The 22788-nt window shown below is 35.9% G+C and overlaps 2 long non-coding RNA genes across 2 annotated transcripts; one reads left to right on the top strand and one right to left on the bottom strand.

Moving 5' to 3' along the window:
- Positions 1–1589: 1589 nt before the first annotated feature.
- Positions 1590–6343, bottom strand: LOC143682705 (uncharacterized). Its single transcript, XR_013175238.1, has 3 exons — positions 6292–6343; positions 5774–5900; positions 1590–1692 (listed from the first exon to the last, which is right to left on the bottom strand). It is a non-coding gene; the product is annotated as an uncharacterized LOC143682705 (long non-coding RNA).
- Positions 6344–6483: 140 nt separating this feature from the next.
- LOC143682704 (uncharacterized) lies at positions 6484–6879 on the top strand. Its single transcript, XR_013175237.1, has 2 exons — positions 6484–6573; positions 6693–6879. It is a non-coding gene; the product is annotated as an uncharacterized LOC143682704 (long non-coding RNA).
- The last annotated feature ends 15909 nt before the right edge of the window (positions 6880–22788 follow it).

Below are 22788 nucleotides of genomic sequence, written 5' to 3'. Positions count from 1 at the left end.
GAGGGAAATCTGGGCCAATTGATTGAATGACAATCTGTTCTCTTTCTGTAAATAAAGTCCATTTGCAACCTTAAAAAAAAGTCGGGTTCAGGAAGTGATTATATATTATATTTAGAGATTATGTTAACAAGGGGTATGTTGGGACATAACAAGAATGTTTAAGTTTAGTCACCTGATGAAACTGAGCATTACCCCATGCATAAAAATGATTGAGATGGGGTGCAAGGGTAGTTCAGTGGTAGAATTCTCGCCTGCCATATGGGAGACCCGGGTTTGATTCCTGGTCCATGCACTTCCCCCAAAACAAACAAACAAGCAAGCAAACAACAACAAAAATTCAACAAATGGTGCTGCAATACTGGGATACTCACATGGAAACATAATGAAATGCTACCCTGCCATGCAGCATACAAAAAAAAAAAAAAAAGAAATGGATTGAAAGCCTTTTAAGTGCTTAACAGATCTTCCTTCCCCTTCTCATTCTTATTCTGACAGTAAAGTATCCTTTTCACTTCAATCCCTTATTTTGTTTTTAAACAATGGCAACAACTAAACAAGGAAAGAAGGAAAGACAAAAGCCAGTTTTCAATTTTCTAGTAATATAGTATTAATACTTTAGTTTCCAAAGTGATTCAGCAACATGTACTTTAATTAATGTTAACCACCAATATTCAAAATAAAATTTTGCTTTCCTTTTTAAGGCACAAAGTATTGCTATTGAAGTTATTGTATCCCACTGTTGCTCTCTTGTGATAAGCCTCAGACAGTAAGAATTGTTTTTGTGGTTAAAATAGGCCTTTGTCTAAAAATGTACATCTATTCATCTAATAGTATTGCACTTGGTAAATTGCTTCTACTTAAAAAATCTGGACTTTGTTCAAATTAGAAAAGGAATGTAATTCCTTACTTACTTAGCATAGTATATGCATAGTAATGGGGAAAAAAAAAAGCAATAGCCAAAAAACAGTTTTGTGTTGAGACTGTCCTGTTTTTTAAATTAACCTAGGAGAGAGACTTAATAGCAATTGCATAAGCTCCAAATTAATAAATTTAAATAAATTTTCAAGTTGAAATAATGAATCCGAAATTTTACTTTTACCTTAAGCTATTCTCCTTTCTAAACTGAAACATTTCAATTATCATGGCCTGAAAAAAGATTCTCATTTATGTAAAACCCCGAATTCCAAAAGATAATACTTTAATTTCAGGGACATCACAAAAGCTTTACATCCTGAAATAAGCCAGAATCCTGTTTTCTTCTTTATCTAAATCCAAAACTTCTGCTTTTTATTCAGATTTATCCATATATTATCCCATCAGAATTTCTGCTGTCATATAATAATTTGAACAATAGGTAGAGCCTTCTTTATCTTGGGATCTCAGTTTTTCTGAAAGCTGAACTCCTTAGCATTATCTATATTATTGCAAATAAAACTCCAAGTAAAAATCCACTCAGTTTTCAAAGGGTTGTCTAGGAGCTATATTTTTTACAGTTACATAGGAGCCTCAGTGTGATTTCCTCAGAACAAGAAACTCACCATGGCTGGGTGAATTGTATTTCCCCATAAGTACATTTTACTGACCTTTGTGTCAGGGCTGCTTCCTCGGCTCCAAATATGGCAAGGATTAGTCTCATCTTGCAGCAATGGAAACTTGAATCCCATTGACAACAATTCATGGTCATTTTGTTGTCTGTAATATATGTGGTTAAAGTCTAATTCATTTTATTCTTACTTAATATTGCTTGCTTCTCTCTACTCAAGTCAAGTGCACAGAATTTGGTACCTGTCTTTGCTCTGTGTTGGTTGTTTGCAGAATTCCTGGATGTCCTTGTAGGTCGAAAGCAGTGACCAGTGATCAGACTGCACTCTCACCCCACCTGCATACACCCCTCCTTAGAGTTTTGAGGACTAGATCTTCACAGACCTCCCTGGAACCAGCAAACTGCACTGGTAGTCCCTGCTGCTGCCTGCCATGCAGCTGGGGGACAGGGTATGTAGCCACTGCTCACAGGGTGGAATTCATTGATATCAACCACAATTCATCAACCTTTTCCTCCAGCTCTTCCCTGGATGCTGCACAATGAGCCAGTAGATGCCAAGAGTTGCAAAATAATGGATTCAGACAGTTCATTCTAGTTCAGTAGTTATTTTGGTGGAAGCCCTGATTCCTGAAGCTTTCTACTCTGCCATCTTCCCTTTGATATTTTTATTTGTCTGTAGAAGTAATTCTCAAATTGTCTTGTCTGTGTCTGCCTTCCTGCAGAAGTTGTTTGCATATGAGTTTGTGAGTATATTAACTTTTGACTCATGGCTGAATTGCCAGATGATACCACATTTCTTTGTACCAGGGAGACAAGCCTCTCCTTGCACTTTAGAGAAAAAACATTATTACCTACACTGAATGACTTATTTGTAATCATCGTCCCTTTGAATCTATGGATGGTTTTCCTGGGAGTCTCTCTTAGGGATTTATTGTGCATACAAATATGTTATATATGCCCACTGTAGGGATATGTAATTCAAAATAAGTAATTAAAAACAGACAGATGCACTATCACAAAGAAAGAAATGTGTGTAAATGTTTACAGATTTAAACTTGTTTTTGCAAGACTTGAAGCTGAGAGATTTCGGATATCAAAGTGAGCTATAAAAATTGTCTGAATGAGTTTGAATGCATTCTTTAAATCTTGAGTACACAGATGCCAGATGGGCACATGTCCATCAGTGTCTGGCTTGTCCAACTACTTTGTGACCTTCCATTATTGACCCTGAAATATATGAAATGTTCTGAGCAGGTAATTTTCTCTCTTTCTTTCATTCAAAGTAGGTAAGTTCCACAGAATCACACAAATTAGTAAAGTCAAGATGTGAGCCCAAACGTTATGTTTTGATAACACAATATTGAATCTTAGATCTGAGTTCCTAGCTTGACCCACGATCTGAGTGGGTAAGTGCTACAGAAAAATAGCACATGTGAAGCAGCAAATATACTTTGACCATAAACTCCTTCATCTGGACATCAGTATTTTATAAACTGTTTACCTGGACTGAGATTCTTTCTTAGGACTTAGCCTTTGCAGAAAGGTCTTAGGTTCTGCAGAACAGGGCTGCCCCTAATCTGTCAAGCTTTTCTCCAAATGGTTTTATAATATTCTCCTCTTGTATAATATAAAGAATTTTCTGAGCACAAAAGGTATATACATATTTGCCTATCTCTGGATAGATGAATATATGAAATAACATAATTGTTTGTATTGGAAATGAGATCTTATCATAAAAATGGGTGCTCATATATGTGTAAGATAAAGGAACTCAAGAATTTCTTAGAGGAGGAAGAAAAATATTTGCTTTTAAAAAGAAAAATTTCTTCCACAGAAACTGCCAGGAAGATTGAGCTAAGATAACAAAGGCTAATTGCTATGTGAGAAACAGGAAGAGCAACTAGAAAATAGGGATAATTAACAGTCATGAAAAGGCACAAATAAAATTTGTGAACATTTTTTATATGTGTTGTTTTAATATGTAGTGTTAAATTGTGTCCCCCAAAAGAGTGTGTTTAAATTCTAATCCCCAGAACCTGTGAATATGAGCTTATTTGAATATGGGGTCTTTGCAGATATAATCAAATTAAGGTGAATTTAGGTTGGGGCCTACTATAATAAGAGGATATTTATACAGAGATGGAGACACACAGGTAGAATCATGCAACGATGGCGACAGACATTGGCATTATGCTGCCACAAGCCAAAAAACACCTGGGGTCCCCAGAAGCTGGAAAAGACAAGGAAGAATGTTTCGTTGGAAGCTTTTACAGTAGACGTGACCCTGTCAAACCTTTATTTCATAATTCTACCTTCTGGACTGTAAAAGAATAAATTTCTCTTGTTTGAATCCACCCATTTTTGGGTAATTTGTTACAGCAGTCATAGGAAACCAAAATATAAAGTAAAATAAATACAGGAAGAATTACAGAATTATAAAATCTAATCATGTAATGTTTACATGTTATGTAAAGTAAATTCTCAAACAGTACAGACAAGTTTGATAATTGTGATTAAAAATAGTTATATATTTTCTTTCTGACTTTTGATCTTACCATATTATGAAGTATTATGCAAAAGAAATATTAATGTTCGACTTGGTTTCCTTTTTTTAATTTGTTTCAACTTACTAAATTTCCAGCTTCCCTCACTGCTTTTATGAGTCAAATAAATGATCAAACCACTCAAATTCATGGAAATGTAAACATATTTGATTAAATAAATTTATTTTATTTATTTTTTTGTATGGGCAGGTACCGGAAATTGAACCCGGGTCTCTGGCATGGTAGGTGAGAACTCTGCCACTGAGCCACCATCACACCACCCTTAAATAAATTTAATTATGACATCTTAAAAAGGTGTTGCTTTGTTAACCTCAGACAATGCTTCAAGTGTTTTTATCAAGTGGGTAAAATTCTAAAGGTCATTTCTTTGGAAAATATCTGGTCTAAACAATCATTTTCTTGTTTAGCAGTTTCAATTTAAATTTTAATTTCAGTATAATTAATTGACTTTAAGATGTTGGGCTAATATTAAAATTAGTTAATTAATGAGGATTAGGAATATTAAAATTATAAAGATAGAGACTCCAAAAGAACTGGGTCATCAAATGTGGTGGTTCAGAGAATTCACCTTGTTTATATTAAATATTTTGGCTATTTGTAAAATTCCAATTAAGCCACTAGCTTTAATGTGGTAAATGTATTAACATATGCTTTTTCCCTAAAGTCTGTGTCACTCTGGCACCTGCTTGCTGCAATCCTTGGGGTTCCTTGGCTTGCATCTTGCATGGCAATCTCTGTACCCTGAGTTTTGCTCTTCTGGTTTCCATTGACTTCCAGGTTTCTAGCTCTTTGCTCCTCACACATTTTGGTTTTCTCTGACTTTGGCTCCAATTTCTTGTTGCTATAAGGCTTCCAGTAATATGACTCAAAACTCACCCTAATTCAATTGGCCACACTTTAATTAAAACTAACTTCTTCAAAAGGTCCTATTTATGCATGATACATGAGTTCACACCACAGCAACACAGATTAAGAGTAAGAACATGTTTCATTGGGGTACATAATTCAATCTACTAAAACCACAATATAGGAAAGTCTGTGAAATCAAATAAGGTGCTCATCCTTCCCTAGAATATATTATATAAATGGAAACTGCTATTAAAATGTGTATGTTTCAACAGTTGCATAATTTTCAGGATGGATAAATGCATACTCATGTTCCTGTGCAAAAACTGGCAAAATGACTGCCAGTAAGTTGATATTTATGTGTCATCTCATGCTTTAAAATATCCTCGTCAGTTTATGGTATTTGTGATGCAAAATTTTCCTGATGAGTTGGGAAGTTCTTAAATTTTGTCAATGTTTTCACTGTCCATGGTCTGTTCCTACCCTGTCTAATCATTGACTAAAGTTCTATTAAATAGTTCAGCATTATGTTCCCAAAAAGGATTCTATAAGCCTCCAATCTTATATGGTTGATCAGTATAGTAAATTAACCAGGATCCTTCAGAATTTAGTATTTTTTTCATATTTTCTAAGGCTCTCTGTATAAGTTATAGGTCAGAAATTGAGTGTGCTGGAAAAAAAATGTCAAAAGAATCAATAAATCAAAAGTCAAATATCCTCAGTAAGTATGGTGCAATGTACTCTTGACAGAAGATATTACCCATAGAATCTCATAGGTACAGGTTTCTCAGTGGAAGCCGAGGACACCATAGGGACATACCTGTCAGACTGTTCTGAGGAACCAAGTCAGGATTTCCAGCTATGCATTGTAATCGTATTATCAGTAGGCTCAAATTGGTTATCTGCTAATTCCAATCTGCAGACATGTTGAAGTTTCACTTGAGAAGCTTAAAAAAAAATACATTGGGTCACTAGGAGATTTCAAATAAAAATACCAATTTCTGGTACTGTCTAATAAGGTAGAATATCTGTCATTGTTAGGAAGGCTGTCTCTCATGGCAAAAACAGCAATAGCTAGGTAATGCTGCATTATGTTCTTATACTTAATCTGCGTCCCTGTGAAGTCACATATAAATGGGACCTCATGAAGATGTTATTTATAGGTAAGGTGTAGCCCATTGAATTAGGGTGGGTCTTGATCCACATTACTGGAGATCAGATAAAGAGATAAAATCAAAAGTCAGAGTCAGAAGAGCGAACCAGAAACCTGGAAGTCAGTGGAAACCTGACGAACAGATTGTCCTGGTCTGAATTTGTTTTGCACCCCAGAAATCTTACGTCTTTCAATCCATCTCAGTGGGTGCAGGCCTAGTTGTGGGTAGGACCTTTTGTGTAGGTTGTTTCCAAGGAGATGTGACCTAGCAACTCAAGGTGGTTCTTAATCTCCTTGCTGGAGTCCTTTATGAGAGGATAAAAGGCAAAGACATGTGGTAGAAAGCTCAGAGAAGCTAGGAGAGAAATGCCAAGAGACATTTTGGAGAGGATGACCAGCAGACATTGCCACGTGCCTTCCCATGTGACAGCAGAACCCTGGATACCAGCAGCCTTTCCTAAGAGAAGGTTATCTTCCTATTTATCCCTTAATTTATACTTTTTCATGGCCTTAGAACTGTAAATTTGTAACCTAATAAATCGCCTTTGTAAAAGCTAACCATTTCTGGTATATTGAATGCTGGCAGTTTTAGAAAACCGAAACACAGACACAGTGGAGAGAGATCACATCATGCCATGTGAGATGCAAGCCAAGAAACCTCAAGAATTGCATCAAACTGGTACCCAAATGTTACCCTTTGTCTTGTCAACACCTTGAATTTTTACTTCTAGCCTCCAAAGCCATTAGACAATAAATCTTGATGTTTAAATTGACCCATTATGTGGTATTTGTGAGTTGGGAAAACTAAGCCAGAAGGGGATGTACTTAACGGAAGCCCTTCTGGTCCAGTTCACTTATTTATGTTACCTACCTGGCCACTGTAGGCCTTTGGGCTTACAATCCCTTTTTTCATTTTAATTGACCTTGGGTCTGGTGTTAAACATTTATTGAGTCTCTATTCAACACACAGGAAAGATTCAGAACAGAAAATATATATAATTAAAAGCTCATAGCCTCGATAGACATAATGAATCAATAATAGTGCAGGGTCATATTTCTAGACAATGAGTTTTCTAGCAATATTAAGAATGTGCTATATTAAAACTAAGAAGTCAAATCAATCAATCAAAACAAATTAGGTTGTAAAAGAACATCACAGCACTGTTAGGAAAATATTAGCAGCAGTACAAAGATATGAAATCTTCTCTATGTCAACATAATTTCATCAGAGACTAGGATGAAATCTTGTGCTTATTCTTCAGATCACAGGCATTTTTACACAACTCTTATGTGTCAGGTGCTGTAGGCTGGAAACCACTTGTTGCCACCAGCCTGAAGGAAGTTAATTGAGTGTATTCGTAGGTGGATGAGAAAGAAGGTGAAGAACAGATAATTTAGTAGAATAATCTAAACCATAATCAGTCACTTTGAATTACAAATCACAGAAGTTATATATCAACACTTTAAAGCAGAGCAAAAAGTTTAAATACATCATAGCATTTTGTGTATATGGAACCAAAGTTTTCATGGTATAGAATTATTTCTTATTCTTTGAAACAGAATTAATTTCAACTTTTGAATAATATCTTTTTCCAAGTAAACTGTAGATACAATCAGTTACAAAAAAACACTTTAATTTCTGTTTGCAGATTAAATTCTGATAATCCCAGCTGTGAAGCTGACATATTAATCTTATTAGAGCTCAGTTATTGTTATAGGAAAGACAGCAGTTAAATTGTTATTTTGATCGTTTCTTTCATCCAATGTACAGCAACTAACCTTAAGACTATATTATGAAATCTATAATAAAAAATGAAAAGATGGATAAAAATAAATTCTGACATAGCAGTAGAATTATTCCTAAATGAAATATTTTTTCAAAGTGACCCATGAAGAACCTGGTTACCTTAATCCATTTCAAATAATTTACAGAATATTCCAAACTTATTTGAGAACTTTAGCAATTGAATGAGTAATTAGTCCTTTTCTCACTTGAATCAAACATTTGAGCATGAATTAACTCACTCAGTTCTAAAAGCCATTTCCTCTGAAATTATCCATAAATCTTCTATATCCTATGGTTGGGAAATGTAACTTTTAACAACTTTTTTTTTAAGGTCTTGAAATGAAACTATGTTGAATTTTTAATGGAATTCTAGGTTGGGTGTGACATCCATAATCCTTTGGGAAGCTACTTAAATAATTGCAAAAAATTTTTGGATGAGACTTTCTGATATGTTGTCACATATGTATTATTAGTCACTCTAGTTCTGTCATTTCAAAGGAAAGAATCTTAATGCTTTCAGAATTAGGCCTTTAATCTTTTAGCAAAAATTTTCCCCTATTGCTAATGTGCTCTGTGACCTTGAGCAAATTTTTTACTTGGTTAGGCTTTCAGTTAACCCCACAAATAATTAAGATGATGGGTACTTAATGTTTAAGAGGGTCTCTGCAATTAATTATACATCAACATTTGATACCATGAATTTTTTAAACTATTAATTTTGAAATGATTTCAGATTTATTGAAGAGTTACAATGAGAGTAAACACAAAGTTCCTGCATACCCTTCACTCAGTCTCCTATAATATGAATATCTTACATTAATATATTTATCAAAACTAAGACATTAACATTAGGATATTAGGTCATTAAAACTTAGACTCTATTTAAAAAGCATCAGTTTTTCTATCAATGTCCTCTTTCTCTGTCAAGATCTAATTCCACAGATCCCACATTGCATTCAGTGGTCATATTTCCATAATCTCCTTTCATCTATGACAATTTCTCATCTTTCCTTGAGAGATGAGAAATTGTCATTCCTTGACTTTTATGATCTTGATACTTTTTAAGAGTACAGATCAGGTATTTTCTTAAATGTCTCCCTCAATTTGTATATGTCTGATGATTTCTCATGATTAAACTGAGGTTTTAGATTTGGAAGTAGAATGCCGTGGAGGTTATGGACTTTCATTGCATCATTTCAGGGGTAACATGATGTCAACATGACTTTTCACTGGTGATGCTGAGTTTTGTCACTGTTTGGAGGGGTGTCTGTCAGGTTTCTCACTATAAAGTTGCTATATTTTTCTTTCCATACTCTATTTATTAGAAGTGAGTCACTAAGTCCACCCACACTGAAGGGGAAAGGAATTAAGCCACACCTCATAGAAGAAAGTGTAACAAATAACTTACATTAAAACCCCCACCACAGTAATTAGCAAATTTTGAAAAGGTACAATGAAACTATGCAAATATATTGTTTCTCCTTAAAATTTTCCCTACTAATTTTAATTTTAGCATTCACCAATAGATCTTGTCTGCTGTAGTTATTGCTGTGGTGTCCCATAGCTCTCCTCCCTCATTCCTTCAACAGGAATGAATTAATTGAAATTCTTCCACAAGAAAGATTTGCTCCTTCTCTCCTACTTTATAAATTTACGTATTCATTTGTTTATAGTAGTGTTCTAGTTTGTTAGTTGCCAGAATGCAATATACCAGAAATGGAATGGCTTTTAAAAAATGGGAATTTAATAAATTGCTAGTTTACAGTTCTAAGGCTGAGAAAATGTCCCAATTAAAACAAGTCTATAGAAATGTCCAATCAAAGACATCCAGGGAAAGATACCTTGGTTCAAGAAAGCCGATGAAGTTCAGGGTGTCACTTTCAAGTGAGAAGGCACATGGCGAGCACAGTCAAGGTTTCTTTCTCAGCTGGAAGGGCACAGGGCAAACACAGCCTCATCTGGTAGCTTTCTCTCCTGGCTTCCTGTTTCAAGAAGCTCCCAAGAGGCATTTTCCTTCTTCATCTCCAAAAGTTGCTGGCTAGTGGACTCTCTGCTTCTCATGGCTATGTCATGCTTTTCTGCTCTCTCAGAATCTCTTTCATTCTCCAAAATGTTTCCTCTTTTATAGGATTCCAGTAAACTAATTAAGACCCACCTGAATTGGTGGAGACACCAAAGCCAGCTTAACAACCACTCTTGATTAAGTCGCATCTTCAGGGAGACGATCTAATAACAGTTTCAAACATACAGTACTGAATAGGGATTAAAAGAAATGGCTGCCTTTACAAAATGGGATTAGGATTAAAACATGGATTTTCTACGGTGCATACATCCTTTCAAACTGGCACAATCAGTGTGATCTCATGGATTTATTTTATTTTTTTGCATTATAATCCAATATTATAGATATAATAAGTTTTGGTTAAGTTGTTTCAGCTTTTGTAATTGGGTAACTCCTTTTGTTGGCTCCTAGGTCCCTTTGACATGCACCATCCCTTTCTTTGGTTGTTTTTTGTTTTGAGCACTTCCTTACTTTATAGTGCTATAAGATGATTCTCCAGGCTCATCTTTTATTTTTCTCTGCTTCTGCCACACTGTCAGCCATTTCTCCATGGAGCCCCAATTCCTTTCATTTATTTTTTTATTATCAAACCAAAACAACATACAAACATGAACATTCTTAACATACAAATGTTCCATGCATGTGTACATGGCTCACAATATCATCATATAGTAGCATATTCATCACCATGATCACTTTTTAGGACATTTGCATCACTCCAGAAAAAGATAAAAAGAAAAAAGAAAAACCTCATACATACCAAACCCCTTACCCCCCTCCCTCTCACTGATCACTAGTATTTCCATCTACTCAATATATTTTAACTTTTGTTCCCCTTATTTTTTTTCTGTACCCCTTACCACTCTCTTTCATTGTTCACTAGTGCTTCAAGCTACTAAATTTATTTTAGCATTTCTTCTCCCTATTATTTATTCTTAATTCACATTTTTTTACTTATCTGCCAATATTGTAGATGAAAGAAGCATCAGACACAAGGTTTTCACAATCACATAGTCACATTGCAAAGCTGTATCATTATGCATTCACTTTCAAGAAACATGACTACTGGAACACAGCTTGACAGTTTCAGGCACTTCCCTCTAGACTCTCTAATATACCTTAAATTAAAAAGGGAATAACTATAAAATATGTCAGAATAACCTCCAGGATAACCTCTTGACTCTGTTTGAAATCTCTTTATTTGACACTTTATTTTGTCTCATTTCTCTCTTGACCCTTTCAGTCGAGAAGACTTTCTGAATCCTTGATGCTGAGTCCCAGCTCATTCTAGGATTTCTGTCCCACATTGCCAGGGAGGTTAAAACCTCTGGGAGTCATGTCCCACACAGAAATGGGGAGGGCAGTGAGTTTATTTGCTGTATTGACTGAGAGAGAGTTAGGTCACATCTGAGCAACAAAAGAGGTTCTCTGGGGGCAACTCTTAGGCCTAATTTTAAGTAGGCATAGCCTATCCTTTGCGGGGATGTTTCACATGAACAAACCCCAAGATTGAGGGCTCAGTCTTTTGATTTAGTTGTCCTCACTGCTTGCGAGAATATCAGGAATTCTCCAAATAGGAAAGTTGAAATTTCCCCTTTTCTCACCGTTCCCCCAAGGGGAATTTGCAAATACTTTTATATTCACTATTCAAATCAATCATCTATCTCTCCTTCTGGTTTCATTTGTGCCCACAGCCCTCCTCCCTTTATCATTCTCACATTCAGCTTCATTGTATTGTGCTACAATTAGGTAGTATTGTGTATCCATTTCTGAATTTTTATAATCAGTCCTATTGCACAATCAGTATCCCTTCAGCTCCAATTACCCAAAATCTACCCTGTTTCTATCTCCTGATGGCCTCTCTTTTTAACTGAAATTCTCCAAGTTCATCCATTATCATTAGTTTATATCAGTGAAAACATACAGCATTTGTCCTTTTGTTTCTGGCTAATCTCACTCAGCATAATGTCCTCAAGGTCCATCCATGTTGTTACATACTTCATGACTTTATTCTATCTTTCAGCTGTGTAATATTCCATTGTATGTATATACCACAGCTTGTTTAGCTACTCATCTGTTGATGGACATTTGGGCTGTTTCCATTTCTTGGCCATTGTAAATAATGCTGCTATAAACATTGGTGTGCAAATATCTGTTAGTGTCCTTGCCCTCATGTCCTCTGAATAGATACCTAGCAATGGTATTGCTGGATCATATGGCAATTCTATACTTAGCTTCCTGAGGAACCACCAAACTGACTTCCACAGCAGTGTTACCATTTTATATTCCCACCAACAGTGGATAAGTGTGCCTCTTTCTCCACATCCTCTCCAGTACTTGTCATTTTCTGTTTTATTGATAATGGCCATTCTGGTGGGTGTGAGATGATATCTCATTGTGGTTTTGATTTGCATTTCCCTAATAGCCAGGGAAGTTGAGCATCTTTTCATGTGCCTTTTAGCCATTTGTATTTCCTCTTCTGAGAAGTGTCTGTTCATGTCTTTTGCCCATTTTGTTATTGGATTGTCTTTTTGTTGTTGAGTTGAACAATCTCTTTATATATTCTGGATACTAGACGCTTATCTGATATATTGTTTCCAAATATTGTCTCCCATTGTGTAAGCTGTCTTTTTACTTCCTTAACAAAGTCCTTTGATGCACAAAAGTGTTTAATTTTGAGGAGTTCCCACTTATCTTTTTCTTTCTTCAATGCTCATGCTTTGGGTATAAGATCTAGGAACCCCTTCCTATTATAAGATTTATAAGATATTTGGCTACATTTTCTTCTAAAAGTTTTTATTTTAGATCTAATGTTTAGGTCTTTGACCCATTTTGAGTTAATTTTTGTATAGGGTGTGAGATATGGATTCTCTTCATTCTTTTGAATGTGGATATTCAGTTCTCCAAGCACCATTTAATGAAGAGACTGTTCTGTCCCAGGTGAGTTGGCTTGACTGCCTTATCAAAAATCAATTGTCCATAGATGAGAGGGTGTATATCTGAACAGTCTATTTGATTCCATTGCTCAGAATATCTATCTTTATACTATTACTATGCTGTTTTGACCAATTAATTTCATATTACACCTTAAAGTCAGGTAGTGTGAGACCTCCGACTTCCTTTTTCCTTCTCAGGATATTTTTAGCTATTCAGGGCACACTGCCCTTCCAGATAAATTTGGTTATTGGTTTTTCTATTTCTGAAAACTTCTGGGGATTTTAATTGGTATTGCATTGAACTACTATAAATCAATTTAGTTAGAATTGACATCTTAACTATATTTAGTTGTCCAATCTATGAACATGGTGTGCCCTTCCATTTATTTAGATCTTCTGTGATTTCTTTTAGCAATTTCTTGTAGTTTTCTTTGAATAGGTCCTTTGTATCCTTAGCTAAATTTATTCCTAAATATTTTATTCTTTTGTTTGAAATTTTAAATAGAATTTTTTTCTTGATTTCCCCCTCAGATTGCTCATTATTAGTATATAGAAACACTACAGATTTGAGTGTTGATCTTGTAACCTGCCACTTGCTGTACTCATTTATTAGCTCTAGCACTTTTTCTGTAGATTTTGGGTTTTTTTTTGACATACAGTATCATATCATCTGCAAACAATGAAAGTTTTACTTATTCCTTTGCAATTTTGATGGCTTGTGTATTAGTTAGGGTTCTCTAGAGACACAGAATCAATAGGAAACACTTGCAAATATAAAATTTATAAAAGTGTCTCACATAACTGTGGGAATGCAGAGTCTAAAATCCACAGGGCAGCCTGTGAAGCTGATGATTCCAATGGAGGGTCTGGATGAATTCCACAGGAGAGGCTCACCAGCTGAAGCAGGAAGAGAGCCTGTCTCTTCTGAATCCTCCTTAAAAGGCTTCCAGTGATTAGATTAAGCATCACTCATTGCGGTAGACACTCACCATGTCTGATTACAAATGGAATCAGCTGTGGATGCAGCTGACATGTTCATGATTTAATTCTATGAAATGTCCTCATCACAACAGACAGGCCAGCACTTGCCCAACCAAACTAACAGGTACCACCACTTGGCTAAGTTGACACATGAACCTGACCATGACAGTTTATATTTCTTTTTCTTGTCTAATTGCTCTGGCTAGAACTTCCAACACAGTGTTGAATAACGTGGACATCCTTGCTTGTTCCTCATTTTAGGGGGAAAGTTTTCAGTTTTTTCCCCATTGAGGATAATGTTAGCTGTGGGTTTTTCATATATTCCCTTTATCATGTTAAGAAAGTTCCCTCTATTCCTATCCCTTGAAGTGTTTTCAACAAGAAAGGATGTTGAATTTTGTAAAAGGCTTTTTCTGCATCAGTGAAGATGATCATATGGTTTTTCTGCTTGATTTGTTAATATGATGTATTACATTAATTGATTTTCTTAATTGAACCATCCTTGCATACCTGGGATGAATCCTACTTAGTCATGGTGTATAATTCTTTTGATGTGTTGCTGGATTCGATTGGCTAGAATTTTGTTGAGGATTTTTGCATCTATACTCATTTGAAGATTGGTCTTTAATTTTCTTTTCTTGCAGTATCTTTGTCTGGCTTTGGTATGAGGGTGATGTTGGCTTCATAGAATGAGTAATGTAGCCTCCCCTCCTCTTCAATTTTTTTGAAGAGTTTGGGCAGGATTGGTACTAATTCTTTCTGTGATGTTTGGTAGAATTCACACGTGAAGCCATCTGGTCCTGGACTTTTCTTTTTTGGGAGCTTCTTGATGACTAATACAACTTCATTTGTGATTGGTTTGTTGATATCATCTGTTTCTTCTCAAGTCAATGTTGGTTGTTCATGCCTTTCTAGGAAGTTGTCCATTTCATCTACGTTGTCTGGCTTCTTAGCACAAAGTTGTTTATTATACTCATTACCTCCTTTATTTCTGCAGGGTCAGTTGTTATGTTTCCTCTTCCATTTCTGATTTTCTTTATTTGTATCCTCTCTCTTCTTTTTGTCAACCTTGCTAATGGTTCATCAATCTTATTGATTTTCACATAGAACCAACTTCTGGTTTTGTTGATTTTCTCTATTGTTTTCATGTTCTCAATTTCATTTCTTTCTGCTCTAATCTTTGCTATTTCTTTCCTTTTGCTTGCTTTGGGGTTAATTTTCTGTTCTTTCTCTAATTCTTCCAAGTGAGCACTTAATTCCTTGATTTTTGCTCTTTGTTCTTTTTTTTATATAGGCATTTAGGGCAATAAATATCCCTCTTAGCACTGCCTTTGCTGTATCCCATAAATTTTGATATGTTGTTTTCATTTTTATTTGCCTGGAGATATTTACTAATTTCTCTTGTAATTTTTTCATTGACCCACTGGTTGTTTAAGAGTAGGTTGTTGAGCCTCCATATATTTGTGAATTTTCTGGCTTTCTGCTTATTATTGATTTCCAACTTCGTTCCTTTATGATCTGTGAAAGTGTTTTATATGATTCCAATCTTTTTACATTTATTGAGACTTGCTTTGTGATCCAGCCTATGGTCTATCCTTGAGAATGATGGATGAGCACTTGAGAAAAAGGTGTATCCTACTGTTGTGGGGTGTAATGTTCTATAAATGTCTTTTAAGTCTAATGTGTTTATTGTGTTATTCAAATTCTCTGTTTCTTTATTGATCCTCTATCTAGATGTTCTGTCCATTGATAAGAATGGGGAATTGAAGTCTCCAACTCTTATGGTAGATGTGTCTCTTTCTCTTTTCATTGTTTTCAGTGTTTGCCTCATGTATTTTGGAGCACTCTGACTCAGTGCATAAATATTTATGATCATTATGTCTTCTTGCTGAATTGTTTCTTTTATTAATACACAGTGTCTTTCTTTGTCACTTTCAATTGTTTTACATTTGAAGTCTAATTTGTTGGATATTAGTATAGCTACTCATGCTTTTTCCTGATTGTTGTTTGCATGCAATATCTTTTCTCAACCTTTCACCTTCAACCTATGTTTTTCCTTGCGTCTAAAATGAAGACAGCATATAGATGGGTCCTGCTTTTTAATCCATTCTGTCAGTCTACATCTTTTGATTGGGGAGTTTAATCCATTAACATATTGTTGTAATTACTGTAAGGGCACTGCTTTCTCCTATCATTTTGCCTTTTGGATTTTATATATCATAGCTAATTTTTCTTCTTTTTACCATTAGTGATCGTCTTCATTTCTATGCTCTTCTCCACACCTCTCTCTCCTATCTTTACCTATCTGTCTCTAGTGCTCCCTTTAGATTTCTTGTAGAGCTGGTCTCTTTGTCACAAATTCTCTCAGTGATTTTTTCTCTAAAAATGTTTTAATTTCCCACTCATTTTTGAAGGACAATTTTGCTGGATATAGAATAATTGTTTGGCAGTTTTTCTCTTTTAGTATCTGTCATGGTTAGGGACATGTGTCAACTTGGCCAAGTTGTGGTAGCTGTTTATCTGATTGGGCAGGTACTGGCTTGTCTGTTGCAATGAGGACATTTCATAGGATTAGGTCCTGATCACGTCAGCTGCATCCACAGCTGATTCCATTTGTAATCAGCCAAAGGGGAGTGTATTCTACAATTAGTGATGCTAAATCTAATCATGGGAAACCTTTTAAGGAGGACTCAGAGGAGACAGGTCCCATTCCTGCTTTGGCTGGTGAGCCTCTCCTGCTGAGTTCATCCAGACCCTCCATCGGAGTCGTTGGCTTCACAGCCTGCCCTGTGGATTTGGATTCTGCGTTCCTGCGGTCATGTGAGACACTTTTATAAATTTTATATTTGCAAGTGTTACCTGTTGATTCTGTTTCTCTAGAGAACCCTAACTAATACAGTATCTTAAACATATCATACCACTGTCTTCTCACCTCCATGGTTTCTGCTGAGAAGTCTACACAGAGTCTTATTGGACTTCCCTTGTATGTGATGGATTCCTTTTCTCTTGCTGCTTTCTAAATTCTCTTTCTCTTTGACATCTGACATTCTGATTAGTAAGTGTTTTGGGGTATATCTATTTGGATCTATTCTGTTTGGGGTACGCTGCACTTCTTTGATTTGTAATTTTAAGTCTTTCATAAGAGTTGGGAAATTTTCAATGATAATTTCCCCCATTAGTCTTTCTCTTTCTTTTCCCTACTCTTCTCCTTTTAGGACACCCACAACATGTATATTCATGTGTTTCAGGTTGTCATTCAATTCCCTGAGACCCCACTCATATTTTTCCATTCTTTTCCCTATATTTTCTTTTGCTTGCCAGATTTCAGATGTCCCATCCTCCAGTTCTCTAATCCTATCTTCTGCCTCTTGAAGTCTAACATTGTAGGCTTCCATTGTTTTTGGTTTTGTTTTTTTTTCATTTTGTCTACTGTGCCTTTCATTCCCATAAGTTCTATGATTTGTTTTTTCAGACTTTTGATTTCTTTTTTCATCCCTTGCCTTCTTTATATCCTCCCTCAATTCATTGATTTGAGTTTTGATGAGGTTTGCCATATCTGTTTGAACATCCTTAATTAATTGTTTCAACTCCTGTATTTCATTTGAATTGTTGGTTTGTTCCTTTGACTGGGCCATATCTTCAATTTTCCTAGTATGATTAGTTATTTTCTGTTGGTGTCTAGGCATTTAGCATCTTTAATTAGTTTATTCTGGAGATTATTCTCACTTTTTTATGTAGAATTTTCTTGCTGGATGACTTTGTTGTCTGGCTTTTCTTTGACATTCAGTTCAGCTTATTCTAAATCTCTAGCTTATGTTTTGTTTAAAAGATCAGAATTTTTCATTGGTTTCTTGTTTCTTTCCCTGCCTGCATGGTGCCAATTTTTTTTCCCCTTTTGGAGGGTCTACTTAGGTATTACAGACCCCAGTCAGATTTTTCCAGACTAAACTGGCCTTCTCTCAGGAGGAAAGAATCACCTGTATCAGTTTTCCCAGAAGGTGAGACCCAGCAGGTTGAGAGACTTTCCTATGAAGCCTCTAGACTCTGTGTTTTGCCTATCCTGCCCAGTATGTGGTGTTTGTCTGCCTGCGGGTCCCACCACCACCATAAAGTGATGCGGTGCCTTTAACTTCATCAAACTCTCCCTGCTGGGGGCATGGTTGTGTTAGAGGAGAGGTGATAGTCTGGCTTTAATTGCTGCAGTTTTTCAGACCCGAGTCTGAATTTGTTGAGGTGGGGATTCCACCTGAGCTGGGCCCCACCCCTCTTCTGGGGAAGGTACAGCCTCCAGTCAAGCTCTCAGACAAGCTTAATTCCACCCTTGCCTTTGGCAGTTGGAGCCTGAAAAGGCTTGCAGTTGTATCCAAAGAACAGTCAAGCTGTAGAAACACAGTCACAAAAAAGAAAGAAAAACAATCCTTTTCAGATCAGGGCTCCATTCCTTGGGTTTGCTGGTCAAGAGCTTAAGTTAGTACATTGCTTTGTGTATCTCCAGGTCCTATGTGCCCCCTCCTTTCCTTCAGGACCCAGGCCCTTTCAAGTATTTTGTGTTGTCTGATCAAAAAAACCTCTGGGTTTTTTTTTTTTTTTTTTCTTTTTCCATCAGCCCTTTCCCCTCTGTGCTGGGGCAAAAAACAGTGACCTCAGCTTTTACTCGAGGTTCAGCTGAGCTGGGGGCCTATTTTTAGTAGACAGAATTTGTTAATTAATTCCACAATTGGAGCTTGGTTGAGCTCAGTCCCTTGCTGTAAGTCTTTTTCCTTTCCCCTCTGGGAAGCAGTTGTGGGGTAGGGGCATCAGCCTCCACAGCTTGGGGGACTCACGGTTCTGGGTGGGATCACAGCTGGTGCAGCTTGTCCAGACTGGTGTGTCCAGTCACTGATGCGGCCCTAGCCTAGCAGTTGTTTTGTACTGTTCTTGGCTATTTACTAGCTGCTCTGGAGGACAAACTAAATCCCACACCTCACTAAGTGGCCATCTTGCACCCTTCTCCCTGATTCCTTTTGTTGAACAATGGAAACCAAGATCTTATCACTGCAGTTTAAAAAGAAAATTTGTTATATACACATACATACACATAGTTACATAATTATACAGATACAAATAGATAGGAAGATAAATAGAAATATATGTATGAAATGTGATTAATTTCTTTTAAATAATAATGTGATATTTTTTAAGCTGATATAACCTACTTGGTGATAATCGCATTGCTTTTCCTTTTTCTATTGTATTTCCAAGTCAAGAAAATTCCTCAGATATACTGTGTTCTTCAGATTTTGAAGACAAATTTAATGTCTGCATTTTTACTATTCAAATTTCAAAATATCTTTGTGAAAATGATATCTTATCTGTAGGTGATAATGATGCTGTTAAAAAGCTTGCTTTCAATCTTTTTGATGGACCACAGGAAAGCTAAAAGCATGAAATTTACATTCCTTCCATTGACCTTAAAGTCATTTAAAGTTTAATTTTCTTAAATTGTGAAATATGTAAAAGGAACAGCAAAAGTATACCATGGTAGATACCACGTATCCACATCCACATTTAACACAGTCATGTTTGTAACATGACATTTAAAAAAAAGACATTCTGAGAAGAGCTAAATATTATATAAAATTGAAAATTTCTTTTTATCATGTGTATCTATATCTATATGCATAATCATATTCATCTGCTTCTGGCCTGCCCCTCCAGATCCATTTCTCTAATTTTCTATCTCTGAGTCAAATCAATACTTCTTTTTTCTTCATTGAAATCCATTCATTTATTCAAGTTATACTCTCTTAATTTCAACCAATTTTGATATTTGGTAAGTCAAGTCTCTTCCTCTTATTCTTTTTGGGCGGAATAATGTACTGGTTCATCCTATAAGATTTGGAGTCCACATACCTAAGTACAAAGCCTAACACTATCCTCTTTTTTAACATTTACTTGGACTATCTGCATGTCAGTTTCTTCATCTGCAAAATAAGGCATTAGTTGTGTCTATATCATGGTTTTATTTAAAAAATTAAATGCGCTTATTCATGTGAAGCATTAGAAAGATATCTGACACATAGTAAGTACTTGACAATTAACTATTACTCAAAATTATCTTCACTTTTCAATTTTTCTTTTTTTTTAATTAGGGAGGTTGTAAGTTTACAAAAAACACAGCATTCCCATATCCCACCTCCCCTCATTATTATGTCTTTGCATTAGTGTGATACCCTTGTTACAACTGATGAAAGAATATTATAATTGTAGTATTAACTATAGTCAATAGTTTGCATTAGGGTGTATTTTTCCCATATGCTGCCCTATTATTAATACTGTTCATTATCATGGTGCATTTGTTATAATTCACAAAAGAACATTTTAGTAATTGTACTATTAACTATAACCCATCATTTACAAATGGGTTCACTGTGTTGTACAGTCCTATGTTTTATATTTTAATTTTTATTCTAGATATGTACTTATTATCTAAAATTTCCCCTTTTATCCACATTCACATATATAATTCAGTACTGTTAATAACACAATGCTGTACTACCATCACCATCATCCATTTGCAAAATTTTAAGATTAATCCAAGTAGAAATTTTATACAGATTAAGCATTAACTCCCCACAGCCTAACCAAACTCAGCCCCATCACTTATATTCTAGATTCTAACTCTATGAGTTTGCTTATTCTAATTGTCTTACCAAATTCCCTTTATTAATTCTTGTAGCACAGGCATTTTGCTGACAAATTCTCAGTTTCTGTTTATTTGTGAATGTTTCAAACTCTCCCTCATTTTTGAAGGACAGTTTTCCCAGAAAAAGAATTTTTGGCTGGTAGTTTATCTCTTTCAGTATCTTAAATATATCATATACTGCTTTTTCATCTCCATGGTATCTGATGAGAAATCAGCATTTAGTCCTATTGGGGATCCCTTGTGGGTGATGAATGCTTTCCTCTTGCTGCTTTCAGAATCTCCCTTTTATCTTTGGCATTTGAAATTCTTATTAGTGTGTGTCTCAGAGTAAGACTGTCAGGATTTATTCTGTTCAGAGTATGCTGCACTTCCTGGACATGTACATTTATGTCTTTCATATGAGTTGGGAAATTTTCATCCATTATTTCCTCAAATATTCTTCCTGCCTCTTTTTCCCATCTCTTCTCTTTCTGGGACACCCATGATGCATATGATTGTTTGCTTCAGGCTGTTACTCAAACCCTTAGACACTGCTCAATCTTTTTTTTTTTTTTTTTTTTTTTTTTAGAAGGAAGGAAGGATAGAAGGAAGGAAGGAAGGAAGGATAGAAGGAAGGAAGGAAGGAAGAAAGGGAAACATCTTTTAAACATTTTCTTGTATTTTTGTTTTTCCGTTTTTTGTTACATGGGCTGGGGCCGGGAATCGAACCGAGGTCCTCCGGCATAGCAGGCAAGCACCCTGCCCGCTGAGCCACCGCGGCCCGCCTGCTCAATCTTTTTGTATTCTTTTCTTCTATCTGTTCTTCTGATTGTGTGATTTCAATTGTCCTTTCTTCTAGTTCACTGATTCTTTCTTCTGCCTGTTAAAATCTGCTGTTGTCTCTAGTTTATTTTTAATCTCCATAATTATTCCTTTCATCCTCATAATTTTAATTTTAGTTTTAAACTTTCATATTCTTCTGCATGCTTATCCCTTTCTTAATATCCTTTAGCTCTATACCCATATTTTCCTTCATCTCCTTCAACTAATTTTGGAGATTTGAATTTTTTGATTAGTTATCCAAATTGTGTGTCTCCTCTGAAATTTTAACTTGTTTCCTTGATTGTGTCATAACTTCCTGCTTCTTAGTATGGCATTTAATTCTTTGCTGCTATCTAAGCATCTGATTATCTTGATGATACTCTGAAGGTCAGTGTTTTAGTTTGCTAAAGCTGCAGAATGTAACACATTAGAGATGGATTTGCTTCTAATAAGGGGATTTATTTAGTTACAAATTTATAGTTCTTCAGAGGAAAGGTGGCAGGCTTACCTCTGGCTTTCTCCGTCATATCAAAAGGCATTCAGTAGATATCTGCCTGGATTCCTTCCTGGCTTCTGGGTTCAAATGGCTTTTCCCAGGGTGATTCCTTTCTGTATCTCCAAACATCTGGGTCTGAGCTCTGAGTGCTAAGAAATGGTATGCTGGGCTGCTGAACTCTCTTCTGACCTCTCTCTTTTAAGCCTCTAACTAATTAAATTAAATATCACTCATTGCAGGAGGCACTCCCCTTAGCTGACTTCAGATGTAATCAACCACAGATGAATTTCACATAGTGATGATTTAAGTCCATAGCAGCAGAACAATGGGGCATCATTGCCTGGCCAAGTTGTCACCTGAACCAAACTCCCACAGTCAGTTTCTCTATCCTGCCTAGGGTTTTATAGTTGATTGACTTTGTGTTCTTTGACTCTTGGCTCAACTTATTCTGGACCTTTACTGTAGCTCATGTACAACTATTCAGATTTATTCTGTTCTTGTACAGAATTTTCTCCCCATCTCCTATTATTTGTTTCCATCACTCAGTGTCTTCTTTTCCTTATACATTTCAGTTCTGGGATCCTTCCTTTTTTTTACAGCAGTTCAGATGCCTCCCTTTTATTTATTTCTGTGAGATTTTCTGTCTCTGGTTTCTTCCCTATTAGGTATCCTTCCCTGAGGACCCAGATGGAGTCAATCCAGAAAAGTCTGTTTTGCATTTAAAGTGGTCCAGTAAGCAGAAATTAGATGGAGTGTATGTACTTCTTGCTAACATCCCCCCCCCCCTCTCTCTTCCTTGGAGCCACTTTATATGCAGCACTCCTCACCTACTTTTGTTCCTCCCTGGATCTCTGTGGACATGGGTCCCCTGCCTGGATATGTGTGGGGTTCTAATTCACTATGGTGAGTATCTCTATGGTCTTCAACTACAGCAG

The sequence above is a fragment of the Tamandua tetradactyla genome, chromosome 5 (genome assembly GCF_023851605.1).
Source record: "Tamandua tetradactyla isolate mTamTet1 chromosome 5, mTamTet1.pri, whole genome shotgun sequence".
Lineage (NCBI taxonomy): Eukaryota > Metazoa > Chordata > Mammalia > Pilosa > Myrmecophagidae > Tamandua > Tamandua tetradactyla.
This window is presented reverse-complemented; position numbering and strand designations above follow the sequence as displayed.